The sequence below is a fragment of the Oryx dammah genome, unplaced genomic scaffold (assembly GCF_014754425.2).
Source record: "Oryx dammah isolate SB20612 unplaced genomic scaffold, SCBI_Odam_1.1 HiC_scaffold_23, whole genome shotgun sequence".
Classification (NCBI taxonomy): Eukaryota; Metazoa; Chordata; class Mammalia; order Artiodactyla; family Bovidae; genus Oryx; species Oryx dammah.
This window is the reverse complement of record NW_024070207.1, coordinates 12,321,778-12,344,345: the sequence shown is the minus strand read 5'-3', so window position 1 is coordinate 12,344,345 and position 22,568 is coordinate 12,321,778. Positions and strand designations below refer to the sequence as shown.

General features: G+C 39.3%; 1 protein-coding gene across 1 annotated transcript in view; it reads right to left on the bottom strand.

The window, feature by feature from the left end:
- Nucleotides 1-22,189, bottom strand: part of BEX4 (brain expressed X-linked 4) — a 77,965-nt gene extending 55,776 nt beyond the window's left edge. The window contains exons 1-2 of the mRNA XM_040265007.1: nt 22,103-22,189; nt 21,315-21,498 (exon numbers count right to left, since the gene is read on the bottom strand). The gene's annotated coding sequence lies outside the window, so the exon portion shown is untranslated. The remainder of the gene's footprint in view (nt 1-21,314; nt 21,499-22,102) is intronic.
- Between the last annotated feature and the right edge of the window lie 379 nt (nt 22,190-22,568).

Below are 22,568 nucleotides of genomic sequence, written 5' to 3'. Positions count from 1 at the left end.
TCAGTTCAGTCGCTCAATCGTGTCCGACTCTTTGAGACCCCCAAAATCGCAGCATACCAGGCCTCCCTGTCCATCACCAACTCCCGGAGTTCACTCAGACTCACGTCCATTGAGTCAGTGATGCCATCCAGCCATCCCATCCTCTGTCGTCCCCTCCTCCTCCTGCCCCCAATCCCTCCCAGCATCAGAGTCTTTTCCAATGAGTCAACTCTTCACATGAGGTGGTCAAAGTACTGGAGTTTCAGCTTTAGCATCATTCCTTCTAAAGAAACCCCAGGGCTGCTCTCCTTCAGAATGGACTGGTTGGATCTCCTTGCAGTCCAAGGGACTCTCAAGAGTCTTCTCCAACACCACAGTTCAAACGGATCAATTCTTTGGTGTTCAGCCTTCTTCACAGTCCAATTCTCACATCCATACATGACCACAGGAAAAAGCATAGCCTTGACTAGACGGACCTTAGTCGGCAAAGTAATGTCTCTGCTTTTGAATATGCTTTCTAGGTTGGTCATAACTTTTCTTCCAAGGAGTAAGCGTCTTTTAATTTCATGGCTGCAATCACCATCTGCAGTGATTTTGGAGCCCCAAAAAATAAAGTCTGACACTGTTTCCACTGTTTCCCCATCTATTTCCCATGAAGTGATGGGACCAGATGCCATGATCTTCTTTTTCTGAATGTTGAGCTTTAAGCCAACTTTTTCACTCTCCTCTTTCATTTTCATCAAGAGGCTTTTTAGTTTCTCTTCACTTTCTGCCATAAGGGTGGTGTTATCTGCATATCTAAGGTTATTGATATTTCTCCCGGCAATCTTGATTCCAGCTTGTGTTTCTTCCAGTCCAGCGTTTCGTACTCTGCATATAAGTTAAATAAGCAGGGTGACAATATACAGCCTTGACATACTCCTTTTCCTATTTGAAACCAATCTGTTCTTCCATGTCCAGTTCTAAATGTTGCTTCCTGACCTGCATACAGGTTTCTCAAGAGGCAGGTCAGGTGGTCTAGTGTTCCCATCTCTTTCAGAATTTTTCACAGTTTATTGTGATTCACACAGTCAAAGGCTTTGGCATAGTCAATAAAGCAGAAATAGATGTTTTTCTGGAACTCTCTTGCTTTTTCCATGATCCAGCAGATGTTGGCAATTTGATCTCTGGTTCCTCTGCCTTTTCTAAAACCAGCTTGAACATCAGGGAGTTCACGGTTCATGTATTGCTAAAGCCTGGCTTGGAGAATTTTGAGCATTACTTTACTAGCATCTGAGATGAGTGCAATTGTGCAGTAGTTTGAGCATTCTTTTGCATTGCCTTTCTTTGGGATTGGAATGAAAACTGACCTTTTCCAGTCCTGTGGCCACTGCTGAGTCTTCCAAATTTGCTGGCATATTGAGTGCAGCACTTTCACAGCATCATCTTTCAGGATTTGAAATAGGTCCACTGGAATTCCATCCCCTCCACTAGCTTTGTTCGTAGTGATGCTTTCTAAGGCCCACTTGACTTCACATTCTGGGATGTCTGGCTCTAGATGAGTGATCACAGCATCATGATTATCTGGGTCATGAAGATCTTTTTTGTACAGTTTGCATAACTAAAAAAATGGACTCTAACACATACCTCACAACTTATAGAAAAAACAACTCAAAGTGTAGTATACTTAAATATTAACTTATATTTAAACATATTTAAATATATTAAAAATAAAAGTAAAGCATGCCATAAGTCATGAAATGTAGATCTAAGACCTAAGAAAATAAAGATGAAGTCCCTAGGTTGGCAGGTGTCCAATATGCTACTGGAGAAGAGCAGAGAAATAGGTCCAGAAGGAAAGAAGAGAGTGAGACAAAGTGGAAACAATGCACAGTTGTGGATGTGTCTGGTTGTGAAAGTAAAGACAAGAGCTCACCCAGAAGTCTCCAAATCTACACTGAAACTAAGTTCCACTCAAGAGCCAACAAGTTCCATTGCAAGATACACTACACTAATTCTCCAGCAAAATAGGAACACAATACTGAACATTAAAAGATGGGCTGCCCAAAGCTATGCATCCCATAGAAACCCCAAAACTCACTCCTGGACACTTCGTTGCACTCCAGAGAGAAAAGATCCAGCTCCACCCACCAGAACACAGAATACAAGTTCCTGCAACCAGGAAACCTTGACAAGCCACTGGTCCAACCCCACCCACAGATAGCAGTCTCCACAATTAAGAGGACCACGAACTTCCAGCCTGCAGAAAGGGCACCCCAAACCAGCAATTTAAACAAAATGAAAAGGCAGAGAAATATTCAGCAGGTGAAGGAACATGAGAAAAAACCACCAAACCAAACTGAAGAGGAGGAGATACGGAGTCTACCTGAAAAAGAATTCACAATGACAGTAAAGATGATTCAAAATCTTGAAAACAAAATGGAGTTATGGAAAAATAGACTAGAGACAAGGGTTGAGAAGATAGAAGAAATGTTTAACAAGGACCTAGAAGGAAAAAAGAAGAGTCAATCAATAATAAACAATGCAATAACTGAGATTTAAAGTACTCTGGAGGAAACCAACAGTAGAATAACTGAGGCAGAAGAGAGGATAAGTGAGGTGGAAGATACAATGGTGGAAATAAGTGAAGCAGAGAGGAAAAAAGAAAAAAGAAGTAAAAGTCATGAGGACAACCTCAGAGAACTCTGGGACAATGTTAAATGCCCCAACATTCAAATCATAGGTGTCCCATAAGAAGAACATGAAAAGAAAGGGCATGAGAAAATATTTCAGGAGATAATAGTTGAAAACTTCCCTAAAATGGAGAAGGAAATAGCCACCCAAGTCCAAGAAACCCAGAGAGTGCCAAACAGGATAAACCCAAGGTGAAACACCCCAAGACACATATTAATCAAACTAACAAAGATCAAACACAAACAGCAAATATTAAAACCAGTAAGGGAAAAGCAACAAATAACACACAAGGGGATCCCCATAAGGATAACAGTTAATCTTTCAATACAAACTCTTCAGGCCAGAAGGGAATGGCAGGACATACTTAAAGTGATGAAAGAGAAAGTCTACAACCAAGATTCCTCTACCCAGCAACTATCCCATTCAAATATGAAGGAGAAATCAAAAAGTTTACAGACAAGCAAAAGCTGAGAGAATTCAGCACCACCAAACCAGCTCTTCAACAAATGCTAAAGGATCTTCTGTAGACAGGAAACACAGAAAAGGTTTATAAAAACGAACTCAAAACAATAAAGTAAATGGTAATGGGATCATACTTATCAATAATTACCTTAAATGTAAATGGGCTGAATACCCCAACTGAAAGACAATGACTGGCTGAATGGATACAAAAACAAGACCCCTGTATATGCTGCCTACAAGAGACCCACCTCAAAACAGGGGACACATACAGACTGAAAGTGAATGGCTGGAAAAAGATATTTCACACAAATAAAGACCAAAAGAAAGCAGGAGTAGCAATACCCATATCAGGTAAAATAGACTTTAAAATGAAGACCGTGATAAGAGACAAAGAAGGACACTACATAATGACCAAAGAATCAATTGAAGAAGATATAACAATTACATATATATATGCAGCCAACACAGGAGCACCTTAATATGTAAGTCAAATGCTCACAAGTATGAAAGGGAAAATTAACAGTAACACAATGATAGTGGGGGACTTTAATACCCCACTCACACTGATGGATAGATCAATCAGTTAGACCTAATTGATATCTACAGGGCATTTCTCCCCCAAACAATGGATTTCATGATTTTCTTAAGTGTACATGGAACATTCTCCAGGAAAGATCACACCCTGGGCCATAAATCTATCTTTGGCAAATTTTTAAAACTTGAAATCATTTCAAGCATCTTTTCTGATAACAATGAAGTAACATTAGATGTCACCTACAGGAAAAACACTATAAAAAACATAAATATATGGAGAGTAAACAACACCCTCCTGAATAGCCAACAGATCACGGAAGAAACCAAACAGGAAATCAAAATATGCATTGAAACAAGTGAAAAGGAAAACACGACAACCCAAAACCTATGGGATTCAGTAAAAGCAGTGCTAAGAGGGAAGTTCATAACTATACAAGCCTACCTCAAGAAACAAGAGAAACATCAAATGAACAACCTAAATTTACACCTAAAGCAATGAGAAAAAGAAAAGTAGAAGAACCCCAAGGTTAGTAGAAGGAAGAAATCATAAAAATCAGAGCAGAAATGAATGAAAAAGAAATTAAAGAGACTAGAGCAAAGATCAACAAAACTAAAAGCTGGTTCTTTGAGAAGATAAATAAAATAGACAAACAATTAGCCAGACTCATCAAGAAAAAAGGGAGAAGAAGCAAATCAAGAAAATTAGAAATCAAAATGGAGAAATCACAACAGAAAACCCAGAAAAACAAAAGATCTTAGGAGAATACTATGAGTAATTATATGCCAATAAAATGGACAACTTGGAAGAAATGGACAAATTCTTAGAAAAGAGTACCCTTTCAAAACTGAACCAGGAAGAAATAGAAAATCTTAACAGACCCATCACAAGCACAGAAATCAAAACTGTAATCAAAAATCTTCCAACAAAAATAAGCCCAGGGCCAGATGGCTTCACAGCTGAATTCTACCAAAACTTTAGAGAAGAGCTAACACCTATCCTAATCAAACTCTTCCAGAAAATTGCAGAGGAAGGTAAACTCCCAAACTCATTCTATGAGGCCCCCATCACCCTAATACCACAACCAGACAAATGTGCCACCAAAAAAAAAAAAAAAAAACCTACTGGGCAATATCACTGATGAATATACATGCAAAAATCCTCAACAAAATTCTAGCAAACAGAATCTAACAACATATTACAAAGATTACACATCATGACCAAGTGGGCTTTATCCCAGGGATGCAAAGATTCTTCCCTATTCACAAATCAATCAATGTGCTATACCATATTAATAAATTGAAAGATACTCTCCAGAAAGCAGGCACAGAAAGAACATACTCCAACATAATAAAAGCCATATATGACAAACCCACAGCAAATATTATTCTCAATGGCAAAAAATTGCAAGCATTTTCTCTAAAATCAGGAAGAGACAAGGGTGCCAACTCTCACCACTACTATTCAACATAGTTTTGGAAGTCCTAACCACAGCAGTTAGAGAAGAAAAAGAAATAAAAGGAATCCAGATTGGAAAAGAAGTAAACATCTCACTGTTTACAGATGACATGATCTTCTACATAGAAAACCCTTTAAAGATACCACCAGAAAATTACTAGAGCTAATCAATGAATATAGTAAATTTGAAGGATATAAAATTAATAGACAGAAATCCTTTGCATTTCTATATACTAACAATGAAAAGGAGAAGGCAATGGCACCCCACTTCAGTACTCTTGCCTGGAAAATCTCATGGATGGAGGAGCCTAGTAGGCTGCAGTCCATGGGGTCGCTAAGAGTTGGACACGACTGATTGACTTCACTTTCACTTTTCACCTTCATACATTGGAGAAGGAAATGGCAACCCACTCCACTGTTCTTGCCTGGAGAATCCCAGGGACGGGGGAGCCTGGTGGGCTGCCGTCTATGGGGTCACACAGAGTCGGACACAACTGATATGACTTAGCAGCAGCAGCAGCAGCAACAATGAAAAACAGAGAAATTAAGGAAACAATTCCATTCACCATTGCAATGAAAAGAATAAAAAACTTAAAAATAAATTTACCTAAAAAAACAAAAGACCTATATATAGAAAAATATAAAACACTGATGAAAAAATCAAAGATGACACAAATAGATGTAAAAATGTACCATATTCATGGATTGAAAAAAATCAATAAAGTTAAAATGAGTATATTACTCAAGCAATCTACAGATTGAATGCAATCCCTATCAAGCTACCAATGGTATTCTTCACAGAACTAGAACAAATAATTTCACAATTAGTATGGAAACATAACAAAACTTGAATAGCCAAAGGATTCTTGAGAAAGAAAAATCGAACTAGAGTAATCAACCTTCCTGACTTCAGACTATACTACAAAGCAACAGTCATCAAGAGAGTATGGTACTGGCACAAAGACAGAAATATAGATCAATGGAACACTATAGAAAGCTCAGAGATAAATCCATGCACCTATGGACACCTAATATTTGACAAATGAGGTGCAAATATACAATGGAAAAGACAATCTCTTTAACAAGTGGTGCTGGGAAAACTGGTCAACCACGTGTAAAAGATTGAAATTAGAACACTATATGACAACATTTCAAAAGGTTCTAAATTAGAACACTTTCTAACACACTTTCTAACACCTTTCTAAATTCAGACTTAAATTGAAATAGAGAAAACCACTAGACCATTCAGGTATGGACTAAATAAAATCCCTTACAATTATACAGTTCAGTCAGTTCAGTTGGTCAGTCATGTCGGACTCTCTTCAACTCCATGGACTGCAGTACACCAGGCCTCCCTGTCCATCAAAAACTCCCAGAGTTTACTCACACTCATGTCTATTGAGTCAATGATGCCATCCAACCATCTCATCCTCTGTTGTCCCCTTCTCCTCCTGCCTTCAATCTTTCCCAGCATTAGGGGCTTTTCAAATGAGTCAGCTCCTCACATGAGGTGGCTAAAGTATTGGAGTTTCAGCTTCAGGTTCAGTCCTTCCAATGAATATTCAGGAATGATTTCCTTTAGGATTGACTGGTTGGATCTCTTTGCTGTCCAAGGGACTCTCAAGAGTCTTCTTCAACACCACAGTTCAAAAGCATCAATTCTTCAGCGCTCAGCTTTCTTTATAGTCCAACTCTCACATGCATACATGACTACTGGAAAACCCATAGCTTTGACTAGATGGACCTTTGTCGACAAAGTAATATCTCTGCTTTTTAATATGCTGTCTAGGTTGTTCATAACTTTTCTTCCAAGAAGCAAACATCTTTTAATTTCATGGCTGCAGTCACCATCTGCAGTGACTTTGGAGTCCCCCAAAATTAAATCTGGCACTGTTTCCCAATCTATTTGCCATGAAGTGATGGGACCATATGCCATGATCTTAGTTTTCTGAATGTTGAGTTTTAAACCAACTTTTTCACTCTCTTTCATCAAAAGGTTCTTTAGTTCTTGGCTTTCTGACATAAGTGTAGTGTCATCTGCATATCTGAGGTTATTGATATAACTCCTGGCAATCTTGATTCCAGCTTGTGCTTCATCCAGCCCAGCATTTCTCATGATGTACTCTGCACATAAGTATAAGCAGGGTGACAATATACAGCCTTGACGTACTCCTTTCCCGATTTGAAACCAGTCTGTTCTTCCATGTCCAGTTCTAACTGGTGCTTCTTGACCTCCATACAGATTTCTCAGGAGGCAGGTCAGGTGGTCTGGTATTCTCATCTCTTTAAGAATTTTCCACAGTTTGTTGTGATCCACACAAAGGCTTTGGCATAGTCAATAAAGCAGTGGAAGTGAAAAACAGATTAAAGGGATTAGATCTGGTAGAGTACCTAAAAAACTATGGATGGAGGTTAGTGACACTGTACAGGAGGCAGTGATCAAGACCATCCCCAAGGATAAGAAATGCAAAAAGGCAAAATCATTGTCTGAGGAGGCCTTACGAATAGCTGAGAAAAGAAGAGAAATGAAAAGCAAAGGAGAAAAGGCAAGATATATCCATTTGAATCCAGAGTTCCAAAGAATACCAAGCAGAGATAAGAAAGCCTTCCTCAGTAATCAATGCAAAGAAACAGAGGGAAACAATAGAAAGGGAAAGACTAGAGATCTCTGCAAGAAAATTAGAGATACCAAGGGAACATTTCATGCAAAGACGGGCTCAATAAAAGACAGAAATAGTATGGACCTAACAGAAGTAGAAGATATTAAGAAGAGGTGGCAAGAATATACAGAAGAACTATACAAAAAAGATCTTCATAACACAGATAATCACGATGGTGTAATCACTCACCTAGAGCCAGACATCCTGGAATGTGAAGTCAAGTGGGCCTTAGGAAGCATCACTACAAACAAAGCTAGTGGAGGTGATGGAATTCCAGTTGAACTATTTCATATGCTAAAAGATGATGCTGTTAAAGGGTCACACTCAATATGCCAACAAATTGGGAAAACATAGCAGTGGTTACAGAACTGGAAAGGGTCAGTTTTCATTGCAATCCCAAAGAAAGGCAATGCCAAAGAATGTTCAAACTACTGCACAATTGCACTCATCTCACATACTAGCAAATAATGCTCAAAATTCTCCAAGCCAGGCTTCAACAGTACATGAACTGTGCATTTCCAGATGTTCAAGCTGGAATTAGAAAACGCAGAGGACCCAGAGATCAGATTGCTAACATCCGCTGGATCATAGAAAAAGCAAGAGAGTTCCAGAAAAACATCAACTTCTGCTTTATTCACTACATCAAAGCCTTTGACTGTGTGGATCACAACAAACTGTGGAAAATTCTTAGAGAGATGGGAATGCCAGATCACCTTACCTGCCTCCTGAGAAATCTGTATGCAGGTCAAGAAGCACCAGTTAGAACTGGACATGGAACAACAGACTGGTTCCAAATCAGGAAAGGAGAACGTCAAGGTTGTATATTGTCACCCTGCTTATTTAATTTATATGCAGAGTACAAATTATGTGAAATGCCAGGCCAAATGAAGCACAAGCTGGAATCAAGATTGCCGGGAAAAATATCAATAACCTCAGAGATTCAGATGACACCACCCTTATGGCAGAAAGTGAAAAGGAACTGAAGAGCCTCTTGATGAAAGTGAAAGAAGAGAGTGAAAAAGCTGGCTTAACACTCAAAAAATGAAGATCATGGCATCTGGTCCCACCACTTCATTGCAAATAGATGGGTAAACAATGGAAACAGTGACAGACTATTTCCTTGGGCTCCAAAATCACTGCAGATGGTAACTGCAGCCATGAAATCAAAAGACACTTGCTCCTTGGAAGAAAATCTATGACAAAACTAGACAGAGACATTACTTTGCCGACAAATGTCCATGTAGTCAAAGCTATGGTTTTCCCAGTAGTCTTGTATGGATATGAGAGTTGGACTATAGAGAAAGCTGAGCACCAAAGAATTGATAATTTTGAACTGTAGTGTTAGAGAAGATTCTTGAGAGTCCCTTGGACTGCAAGGAGATCCAACCAGTCAATCCTAAAGGAAATCAGTCCTGAATATTCATTGGAAGGACTGATGCTGAAGCTCCAATACCTTGGCCACCTGATGCAAAGAAGTGACTCATTTGAAAAGACCTGTTGCTGGGAAAGATTGAAGGCAGGAGGAGAAGGGGACAACAGAGGATGAGATGGTTGGATGGCATTACTGACTCGATGGACATGAGTTTGAGCATGTTCCGGGAGATGGTGATGGACATGGAAGCCTAGCGTGCTGTGTAGCCAATGGGGTCGCAAAGAGTCAGACAGGACTAAGTGACTGATATGAACTGAACAAAATATTAACTCTAAAGAGGAAATAAGAGGAAAATATGAGGAAAGTCAGTGGTTACTCTGAGGTGACATGGCCCCAGCAAATTAACTTTATACTTTTAAGAAGTGAAAAAATATATTTTTTAATCTGTTTTTACCTCTCATCCCCATACAATCACAGGCCTTCTTTCTCTCTCTTTTCTCCTTTCTCCCCCACCCTTCAACATCAAAGCTCCAGAAAGCATTTCTGCATTCGGTTTTTAATATGTTTCTCTTCCTACCGACCCCTTACCTTACCACACTGTAGTTTCTGTCCCCATAATTGCAATGAATATGCTCTCACCAAGGTCACAAGTCTCCTTTTTGTCTCTAGCTTCAGATATTTTGTATAAATATCTTAACATGCTGAAAATTATTTTAATAACCATATAAAATATGCATGTTTGTACACATTGCTCCTATTGCTTAATATCAAATCTTCAACAGTTTTCCCAGGCTCTGGAGCAGGACGTGCTGGGTTCATACCCAAGCTGACCTGCTGCCTAACTGTGCAGTCCTGGGCCAAATCCTTATTTTTCTGTCCCACAGTTTTTTAATCTATAAAATGAGTATAACAAATAAAATAAAATAAAATGAGTATAAACAATTGTATCTACCTCATAGAGGTGCTGTGAGTGCTGAAGAACTGATACATGAATAGGACTTGGCATATGATATATAAAAAGGACTTGGCAGAAATACAATTTTAGCCAATTTTGTATCTTGTTTTCTCTTATCTTTATTGATACTACTATCCTGGAATTTGTGAAAAATAGGGTTTACACTGATTTTTATTCATATTCAGTGACATTTGAGGGATGTTTTTACTGAGTGTGTTAGTTTCCTATTTCTTTGTATCACTCATTCATACACTAATCGTAAATACATATTGAGCTTGAAACCCATACTATTCCATTAGCACTTACTCATTAACTCTGAAGTGGAAATAAGAGGAAAATATGGGGAAAGTCAATGGTTAAACCTGAGATGACATGGCTCCTGCACATTAACTTTTATACTTTTCTGAACTGGCAATAAAAAAAAACAAACATGAAATTCATGGCTTAAAACAACAGAACTTTTTTCCTCTCTCACTTCTGGAGACCAGAGTCCAAAAGTAGGGTGTTGACAGGGCTGTACTAGAGCAGCAGACTCCTTTTCGCCTCCATCTTTCTTTACATGGCCTTCTTCCTTGTGTGTGTGAAATCACCCTGTCCTTTTTCTCATAAGGACACCAGTCATTGGTTTTAGGGGCCACCCTAAATTCAGTATGAACTCATCTCAATTGCATACGCTCAGACCATACGTCTAAATATGGTTGCATTCACAGATATGGATTAAGGCTTGGACATATCTTGTTGGGGAATATAATTCAACCCACTACAGTGATATAAGCAGATTAAAAATCTAAAATGAGGTCTTACCTTTTGTACAGAACATATGAATGCATCTGTACATGCATGAATACACATATTTGAAACCTTTGAGGACCATATAACCCAGATGAAAACATTAGCAAGGATTATCTTTGAGTGCTATATTTAGGGTATTTTTATTTTATTTCCATTTGCTGCTGCTGCTAAGTCACTCCAGTTGTGTCTGACTCTGTGCAACCCCATAGATGGCAGCCCACCAGGCTCCTCCATCCCTGGGATTCTCCAGCCAAGAACACTGGAGTGGGTTGCCATTTCCTTCTCCATTATTTCCATTTATATGTTCCATTTTTTAACCTATAAACCTGTGTTACTCTTGTAAATACAGAAAATAATAAAAATCACTGAGAAACACAAGCAATCTCTGCTCTGCTTACAAGAGAGCCATAAATTTAGAACAGGACCATCCCTGAGGCACAGGAAGGGCGAATAAGATGGTGGGGAGCCCATTCCACAGGATAACAGGACACAATTCCCCAAATTCCAAACCATACTACTTACTATCAATATTTTAAATTCCTACATATTTAGCTGGGGAAAAGGTGTTATACCTCAGTTTGAATAGTTTTGCTGTGCCCTGATGAACAGTGAGGCTGAGGGTCTTATCAGGTGAGAAGCAGTAGTGTATACTGGTTACATGTGTGGCTCAGAGACCACACAGAATCTGGGACATCTTAGTCTTGTGACTGGCTAGCCCTGCCCTCACTGCCTCACTCCCCTGATGGTTGAAGTCCAGCAACACGGGCTTCCCTAGTGGTCCAGTGGTTAAGACTCCATATTTTGCAGGTTTCATCCCTGGTCTGGGAACTAAGGATCCGCATGCCCCATGGTGCAGCCAAAAAAAAAGAGAAAGCATAAAGTCAGGCAACAGTATCTCCTCCTCCTAGGCTGTGGTGAGGAGGAAAAGACTAAGTGTAGGTTGAACATGCACAACAGCGTTAGGTAGTGAAGAGGTCAGGAATAAATATGAATGATTCTTATCATCTTACTGAAATGGATCATTAGAAATTACAGGATCATTTTTATTATTCTGTGAGCTTATACTGATTGGCTTGAATTGACATATGGTGTTTATCATTAAAAAGTAGCTTATAAAACCGTAAGAAGAATTTTACATCATTGCTATTCTTAAAAATGCATAATTATACTGGCATAGTACAATTTCTGAAAAAAAAAATATAGACAGTTCTTATCCATAAGAAATAGATCTTTAAGAATTTTCATCACTTTCTTTCCCTTCGTGAGTTGTCTACCCAGTTTTATCTACAACACAAGTGCTTGGTTTTGGAAGTGCAAAATATAGTAAGAATAAATATCCCTAGCCCTTCCCATAGGAAAGTGGGTCAGTGTCAAAATGGGGAATCCCTAAGCCATAGGAATTAGGTAACAGGTGGTCTCAGAACTAATTTTTGAATCTACCACATGACATTCCCAGTTGGGCAATGTCAAGAGAATTAGAAATGACTAAAGGAATGGCAATCATGTCTCTCAAATAAAGCTTACATTCAGCAGTCCAATGACATCTACACTTCCCAGGATTTTAGTAAAGGTTTTGAGATGAAAGCAGCTTCACAAGATGCTTCCTTCTGTACTCTCACAGTTAAAGCCCCTTGAGCTAAGAGCAAGCCATGGTTTTAACTACCAGTTAGCCAAGGAGTGAGCTCCAAGGGAAAGGAAAAAGTGAGGGTCTGCATGATATTGCCCAGGCCCACAGCAAACCGAGGGGAGAATGCTTAAACAGCAGGATTCAGGGGGAAAGTTTAGTCACAGTTTCAATCAAAGTCCCCAGGCACAATCAACATGTGAGAATGAAATACACTTTAAAGTACCTTCCTGGGATGTCCCTGATGACCCAGTGGTTAAGAATCCACCTTCTAATGCAGAGGACATGGGTCTAATCCGTGGTCAGGAAACTAAGATCCCACATGCCGTGGGGGCAACTAAGCCTGCATGCCACAACTAGAGAGAAGCCGCAATGAAGAGCCCACATGTCATAATAAAGATCCCACATGCCACATCTGAGACCCAACACAGCCAAATAAATAAATACATAAATATTAAAAATAAAATCGCAACCTCATCGCTAGAAAAAAGGAAAAGAGAAGAAAAGGAAAGGAAAAGAAAAATGTACCTTCCTTATGCAACTAAAAATAATAAAAGAAAAGGAAAATATACAAAAGCCCAGCATTTCAAAAAAAATTCAAAATGGGATACATGCTCAAGCCAACTGAGGGATCTGAATGTTAGTCTGAACACAGGAGGTGAGGTGAGGCGAAGTTGCTCAGTCGTGTCCGACTCTTTCGACCCCGTGGACTATAGCCTACCAGGCTCCTCCGTCCATGGGATTCTCCAGGCAAGAATACTGGAGTGGGTTACCATTTCCTTCTCCAGGGGATCTTTCCGATCCAGAGATCAAACCCGGGTCTCCTGCATTGCAGGCAGACGCTTTAACCTCTGAGCCACCAGGGACTACCTCTAATCATGTCACCTTTTACCTAGGTTCTGGATGTACAAGTCTAGCTGAGCAACAGTGTGAATGAAGGATAGAAAACTAGGCCTGGGCAAAGAGAAGAAGTTTCATATTCAGAAGGTACTGAGACACTGTTTAGAGCTAGGTGAGACCTGGCAACTCTTAAGACTTTGAACATGACGGATAAAAAGTGACTAAAAATAGTATCTGCTGATTCCCTTAGTGCCTCCTACAGCACAGAAACTGAGAAAATGGGTGTGTCCATTTCAGAAGCTATAGAAGCTTTGAAAGAGAAGATACATGGCATAACATTCATAACATATACATTTCCTTTCTGCTCCTTCAAATCCAAATGATCTCTATGAGCTCATCTTATTCAAGTCATCTCTTTTCTTGGGGGAGAACACAGGAGAAATGATACATATATTTGTTGAACTTTTACAATATTGAAAAACTGGTATCTTCTATTGGTTTGTTCATTATTCCTCACAACAGATCTGTGAGGCAGGTGTCAATTTGCCATTTCCTAGATGACTCACTATATAGTCCCACACATCTACTTAGAGGCATCTCTCCTTGTTTTCCATGGGTTATTTTTTCCAATGAAGAGACAATTTTTAGAAATAGAAACAAAGTTTCCTTTAAAGAAGATTATAAAAATTAACTATTGTATGATCCCAGTGCCCTTTAAAGAATTCGTAGTGTGTATGTGAGTGTGTGAGTGATAGTTGCTTAGTCATGTCTGACTCTTTGCAACCCCGTGGACTATAGTCTGCTGGCTCCTTTGTCCATGGAATGCTCCAGGCAAGAAAACTGGAGCGGACTGCCATTTCCTTCTCCATCACACGTGTATAAAGAGAAAGAAAGGACATATCGGTAGTTTTCATTTCCTGCTTACTCCTGAATCTACATCACATTTCTTTATTAACTGTGAGTTATGGACTTCTCTGGTGGTCCAGTGGTTAAGAACCCACCTTGCAATGTGGGGAGAAATAAATATATGTATTGTAATTGACTATATTTTTTAAAATTGAAAGTTAAAACTCAAATTCATAAAAGTGATTACCTATAAGATGACAGAGCAGCAGCTCAGGATGGAAGATGATATATATTCTCATTAAAAATACAATACATAATTACTGACTCCAGGTACTAAAAAGGACAAGAAACAATGACCAACACAGTAGTAAAGAGCAACTCTACTTGCTCAGATTGAATTAGAAACATTTCACACTAAAAGGAACTGGCATTCTTTGGAGAAAAGGCTGATTCCGGGACTAAGTGGGGATTGTAGCAGATGAGTCTGAACCAAACTCTCATACTAGAACACATGTCAAGGAGACAACAGTCACCCTAAAGACTCAGAAGCCAACCAAAAGGCTCTCACAGTCCAAAAATAGAACAATTTGAACACCAAAAATGTTAATACCTGCAATGGATTAAACATCAAGTATATAAACATCTAGAGCATATGATGATAAACATCTAGAGCATATGATGACACTCTAAAAGGAAAAAAAAACAACAACTCCATTTTCACCTTTGGAGGATCCCACAGAAAAAACTCACCATATGGGAAAGTAGAAATACTGCAAAAGAATTAAGCATTAATTCCTCTCTTCTGTGTCAACCAGACATCAGTGTAACCTCATAGTTGATGAGAGGAAGTTTGTCTTATAGAAGAATTCCAGTTAATAAATGGAAAAGAAATTATAGAATTAAAATATTACCATTTGCAACCATTAAAGAAATATAGATCGAGGTCTTCTTAAGAGGCTAAGAAAACATGAGTTAAAAGGCAGGTGGGAAATGTCATAATAGATGGATCAGACAACACCTGGACCCAGTGATCAGTCTCAAGGACAGAGGAGGAAAGACAGAAAGGAAGAGGCTCCTGATATAGGGCTATAAGTATACCACCACATCTCAGGTACTCTTTCCACAAATCTGAATCTGAGCAAGCCTCTATATGTATAGTAATCACCAATTTAAAGGAAATAGGATGAGCCAGAAGAATAGAACCAACAGCACAATAGAGACATAATAAGTGTAATCCAGAATGCAGACTCCACAGGAAAAAGATCCAGCTTGATAAGTAAATAAATAGAGATTTTAAAAAGGACATTTGGCTGAAAAGAGATCAAGATTTCAGAGAAATTAAGCTTAAAACCACCATGAGCTGCTACCACGTATCTGTAAGAACAACAAAAGGAGAAAGATGGAAAATACCACATTGTCTAATGCATAGAAACTGTGATGAATATTATCTTCTAATTTTTACAATCATTATCTTCAGATTTTTGTTAAATAAATACACTCTGTATATGCAAAAATGCCTACCAAAATATAGTTTTCACCTAACAACAACTAACAGGGGTTGACATAGTTCAACAAATGTCTCTTTCTTCTTCCTAAGTATAATGGCGAGGAGTGTGGGCTCCAGAGACAGACCACGTCCAAGCCATCATTCTACCACTTATAAAATGGTATGAATTTGAACACTTTTTTACTTCACCTCATAGTCACTCAAGTGCCTCATCTGCAAAACAGCAATTATACAGAACTGATCATAGAAGAAAGAAGTTCAAAGTAAAAAATATTGCCTTGTGTTTTGGTTTCTACAAGGATAAATGGTGAGGAATTACATAATTTTAAAAATTCAACTGCAAAAACCTTGGGATAGCTGGCTCTCTCTGTACTACAGGAGAATGAAAGAACCTCTCTGGGCCTCAGTTTTCTCCTTTAAGAAGAACTGTCTTTACCTCATGGGTTGTTGCTTTGAGAATTAATTAATACATGCAAATACTTAGAATGGCATGAGGCACACAATATCAGCTCAGTAAATGGTACAATTTTCATAAGGACATGCAAGTTTTGATATTTTTACAAAAAGTTTCCATTTGTCTGTAATCAAGCTTGTCATTTGGACTCAACTCGAATATCACATCCTAAGAAAGAGCTTCACTGACAACTGTGTCTACAACGATCCCTGTCTTTGTAATTTTCTACTAATGGATTTTATTTTGTTGCAAGCATTTATTCCCATACAAATTAGTCTAGCTTATTGATTTGTTTCCTTGCTTATTGCCAGTTTCTCAAACTAGAGTAAAAGCTCTAGGGATACTGCCCTTTCTTATTCACTGTGTCGCATCCCCAGAAACTAGTTTCAGTGAATGTGATGAGTTGAAATGTCAACCCAAAAAGATATGTTGAAGTCTTAATTCCCAGTGCCCGTGAACATAACCTTACCTGGAACTATGGCTGCTGCAGATGTAGTTAGTTAAGATGAGGTCATACTGGAGTAGGGTGGTCCCTAAAACAATGTGAGTAGTGTCCTTATAAGACAGCCCCATGAAGACAGAAGAACAGGGATAACACCATATGATGATGCAAGCAGAGGTTGGAGTTATACAGCGCCAAGCCAAGAAATGCAAAGATTGCCATCAGAAGCTAGGAAGAAGCTTAGACAGATTCCCCAACTGGTTTCTGAGGGTGCATGGCCCTTTTAACACATTGATTTCAGGCTTCTCGCCTCCAGAACTGTGAGACGATATATTTCTATTGTTTAAGCCACCCAGCTTGTGGTACTTTGTCATGGCAGCCTTGGGAAACAACTGCAGTCCCTCCCATACAAAATGCTGAATAAGTATTACTGAAAAGAAAGAATTGTTCCCTTTTTTACCTTTGTTGTTGTTGTTCAGTCGCTCCGTCATGTCTGACTCTTTGCGACCCCACGGACTGCAGCACACCAGGCTTCCTTGTCCTTCACCATCTCCAGAGTTTGCTCAAACTCATGTCCATTGAGTCGACGATGCCATCCAACCATTTTCATCCTCTGCCGCCTCTTTCTCCTCCTGACCTCAGTCTTTCCCAGCATCAGGGTCTTTTTCAATGAATCAGCTCTTTGCACCAGGTGGCCAGAGTATTGGAGCTTCAACTTCAGCATCAGTCTTTCCAATAAATATTCAGGGTTACTTTCCTTTAGGATTGACTGGTTTGATCTCTTTGCTGTCCAAGGGACTCTCAAGAGTCTTATCCAGCACCACAGTTCGAAAGCATCAATTCTTCAGCACTCAGCCATCTCACATCCATACATGACTATCGGAATACATGGACCTTTGTCGGACTTTTCTACCTACCAGGATCAAATGCAGATATTTAAATTTGAGTTGTAGGAGGGAGAAGTTGACACCAAAATTATACATTAAAGGATTAAAAACTGTAAAACCACCTTCTTGCAAAGCCACAGCAGTGCTTTGCCAACTTGGATGATATCACAACCAACAGGAGAAATTATTCAACACATACACACCCTCCCAATCCACCTCCCTGTTTTAGATACAGCAGACCCAAGGTGAGCCCAGAAATTGGCTGTTTCAACAGGCACCCCTGAACAGTTTTGATGAAGTTGTCTGTGGACCACCCTTGGAAAAATCCTGACCTATACATCTGACATTAGTGTACTATTCCCTGGTGGCTCAGAGGATAAAGCATCTGCCTGCAATGCAGGAGACCCGGGTTCGATCCCTGGGTTGGGAAGATCCCCTGGAGAAGGAAATGGCAACCCACTCCAGTATTCTTGTCTGGAGAATCCCATGGACAGAGGAGCCTGGTGAGCTACAGTCCACAGGGTCGCAAAGAGTCGGACACGACTGAGTGACTTCACTTCATACAGAGGTCTCTCATAGCTGGTGTGTCTCTGTTAATGTAATTACTCAAAAAATACACTGGTCCTCCCTTCCCACCTGCAACCACAGACTGCTTTCCCACATGGGTTCACAATTAAGTTCCTTTGGATTTTTTTCTTCTTCTTTTTGGCCATGCTGCCACGTGACTCATGAGATTTTAGTTCCCTGACCAGGGATTGAACGTAGGCCCTCAGCAGTGAAAGTGCAGAGTCCTAACCCTGGACTGCAAGGGAATTCCCTCCTTTGGACTCCATCTACAACATCAGCTCCTCCTGACTTACCAGCAGACTACCTCCAGACTTCAACTAAAACTCTTTCCTGAGTTTCCCCCATCAGACTCCACAAACTAATGTCTCCTTAAAATAAATCTCTCTATATATACATCCTATTGGTTATCTTTGAGAACTCTGACTAATACAGGTATTAAAACTCAAGTATCTTTTCCATCCTAGTGTAACTTGTGCTTTCAACCAAAAAGATGTCCCAGCAATAGTCAGCTACTGACACATTCAGTGAAAATATAATACCTGGAAATTATAATAAAATATATTCCCATGACAATATCATCAAAAAGTATTATCTACATAAAGATAACCTATATTGTACATCTGTGTCCACAAATGTGCAAGGCCTAAACTCTGAACACTATAAAACATTGCTGAGAAAATTAAAGCGGACCTAAATAAATCAAGGGATATATCATCCTCCTGGGTCAGAGGACTCAGTATTGTGAAGATGTCTATTCTTCTGAAACTGATCTATAGATTCCTTGCAACCCCAATAAAAATCAAAGTGTTCATTTTTTTAAAAAAGAAATTGACAAGATTATTCTAAAAAGTAATTGAAATGCAAAGGGCTTAGTCTACAAAAAGCAACTTTGAAAACAAAAGGCTGGAGTATAAGCACTATCTTATTTCAAAACTTATAAATCTAGAGTCATCAAGGCAATGTGGTATTGGGATGAAGGTAGGAATGTATATCAAAGGAATAAAATTAAAATTCTAGAAATAGACCCACATATATATGGGCAACTGATTTTCAACAAAGCTACAAAGGCAATTCAGCAGAAAAAGGAGTCTTTTCAACAAATGGTACTGGGACAAGTAGATAGCCATATGCACCATAAACTGTGATCGACGGGGCTTCCCAGGTGGCAGTAGTGGTGAAGAATCCACCTGCCAATGCAGGAGATGCAAGAGACGCGGGATAGATCCCTGTGTAGGGAAGATTCCCTGAGAGAGAAATTGGCACCCCACTCCGTATTCTTGCCTGGGAAATCCCATGAACAGAGGAGCCTGGCAGGCTATGGTCCACTGGGGTCACAAAGAGATGGACATGACTGGGCATTTGAGTGTGAACTTTGATCCATATAATGCACTACATACAAAAGTTAACTCAAAAAGAATGACTGATGTAAACATTAAAGCTAAAACTATTTTAAAACTCTAGAAAAATTACAGTAGAAAATTCTTGTGACCTTAGGTTTTGTAAAGATTTCTTATATATGACATCAAAAGCAAGTTCAAAACCATAAATGAACAAATCAATGCACTGAATTTCCACAAAATTAAAACTTATGTTCTTCTAAGAACACTGTTGAGAGAATAAAAAGACAAGCCTTTGAGTGAATGAGAGAAAATATTTGTAATTCACAGATCTGTTATTCATAATTAAAAATCTCACAGAAGTCAGTAAAAAACAGACACTTCAATAAATAAGTGGACAAAATATTTGAACAGATACTTCACCTAAGATTACACCTGTCAAACAAGCACGTGAAAAGATGCTCATCATCATTAGTCATTAGGAAAATATAAATGTAAACTATGAGAAATCACTCCACCCTTCTGTGAAAGTCCAATCCAAAATTAAAAATGACCATACCAAATACTGGCAAGGTTGTGGAGGATGGAACTCTCATATCTCATACACTGCTGGTGGCAATGAAAAATGCTCTGACTACTCAGGAAAAAAGTTTAGCAGTTTCTTACATATTTAATTTTACAACTACCATATGACCCAGCCATTGTTCTTATAAGTTTTTACATAGAAAGAGAAAATATATGTCCTGGGAAAGAATTATATACAAATGTTCATAGAAGGTTTATTTCCAAGAGCCCCAAATTGGAAACAACCTAAATATCCACTAACAGGTGAATGGACAGAACAAATTGTTATATATCCAAATAATGGGATAGTTCCACATTATAGGAAAGGAAAGCTAATCTATAGTGACAAAAGTCAGTGGAAGCCTATGAATGAGATAGGTTGAAGTAGGGAGAGAGGCAGAGGAGAGCTTGGTGGGCCAGTTACCTAAGAGCACAAGGAAGCTTTTTGAGATGATAGATATGTTTATTATCTTGACTGTAGTATTAGATTCACAGGTACATAGATATATCAAAACTTAGACCATATACTTTAAATATGCACAGTATATTGCATGTTGACCATACCTCAATAAAATATTTGAAATATATTATATATTCATAATTCTGATGCAATTAAATAAATCAGGTGAAAAATTCTTACAATTAGGCTCTTGTAGTATTAACAGATCCACATTATATCTTATCAAATTGGTCATGCTCCATATAACCAAAATAATCATGTGCAATAAAATATACCCAAATATTAGGGTAAACTAAATGTTCATTTCTTTCTGAAGTACAGAAATAAAAATATTACATCCCAGGGAAATCATAATGATATTTAACAGGAATTGGTTATTTCAGGGAATGTGGCTGAGTATTATTGTGTTAGGACAAACTCTAAAGTAAAAGTGCTTGTTTCTAAATAATAAATTCTATGGCTGACATTTTAAACTAGCACTTGGAAATTGTCTGTTTTTTTAAAAAACATTTCATTATAAAAAGGAAAAAAACTTATTTGCAGCAGAGAACAATCTACATTTCAATGTCAAATTGTTAGAAAGTCCTAACTACTGCATATTTGCATACCGATATGAGAGACACAGGGAATCACTGATTATTGTTATTTATAATGTATATTTATTTATTTAACTCTATTTACTACAAATGAATGCTAAAGACCAACTGCCTTCCCGGTTGGACAAACAATTGCTTTAAAGCACAAAAAAGAAAAAAAGGATTCTCTCAGATGGGCCTCAAGGGTGACTGAAAAGCATGTAGCAGCTGATGGAATGTATTCCCACTTTCCAACTCTTTCTCATGAGATCAAAGTAGCTACTTTTAGGCTAGTTTGTGAAACTTACAGAGATATCCCACAACATACTTTTCATAGGGATGAACTCATTTGAGTCAGGCGTCATAACCAACTGAAGATGTGAAATGCTGGGGTCTCTGGAGGACCGCTGGCCTTTAACCTGCAGTAGAAGTTTCATCAGCCACCAGGAAACTGATCTTCAGAAGCTGTCTCCTTCAGACACCTAATATGAGCAAGGTGCTCAGCATGAGGGCTGCACAGGGAGAGACACATCCAGCAGTCACCATGGTTTACTGGTGTAACTGTGTGCCCCTCACCATGCTGGGCACGTGCTAGGCACCGTGCTAGGTTATGACAATGGCACTGAAACCATCGGGTAGTGATCGTAACAACCAGATGTTACAACGAGTTTCCCACCACGGACTTTTTCTTCTCCTTTTCTCATCTATCCCTTGACAACAAAGTGAAAACGGAATAAAAAGTGGCCAGAATTCATAAAGACGTCCATGATCCCACAATAACCAGAGGGCCATCGGATAACTCATGTGTTATCACTGAACGCTCTCAGCGATCCTGTGGGGAAAACATTCTTATCCCCATGTTACAGAGCGGAAAGCTGAGGCTCAGAGAGAGTTGCTACCTGTCTCACCTCCCGCGCTCCTGCATTTAGGAGGAAAGTGGCTCCAGGACACCCCTGGCGCAGGACACCGCACTCACTGGGGCCGGGCGGGACCCCAGTGCTTTACCTACGAGACAGCGGGGCCGCGAGACCCAAAGTGGGAAAGTGGCCACTTGAGTGTGAATCCCTTTGTTTCCCCATACCCCAGGGCGGTCCAGCGCCCACCACAGAAACTCACTCTCCCAACTCAGTTCCAAACAACTGAAGGCGAACCTGCTCTCCTCGCCAGGCGCTTCTGTCTCCATTAAAAAGTCGTCAAGGTCGCCTTGCTGACGTCACGTTTCTATGGTAACCGCCAGGGGCAGGGAGATCCTCCACCACCTTAAATACCAATACCCTCCTACGCCCCTGCACCCTCTTGTCTTTAGCTTAAAGTAAAACACCTCAGCTCTTCAGGCTGCAACCGAGAAAACATACTCATTAGAGTCACTAGACTGGGACCCCGGCAACTAGCAAAAATCTGTCCAGTTTGGAGGGACAAAATATGTGCCTGTGGTTAGAAATTGCGTTTGCTTTAAAGAGACTGTTGCGGTTGTCCGTCTAGTTACGGTTTTTTCAGTAGTCATGTATGTATGTGAGAGTTGGACTATAAAAAAAACTGAGCGCCGAAGAATTGATGCTTTTGAGCTGTGGTGTTGGAGAAG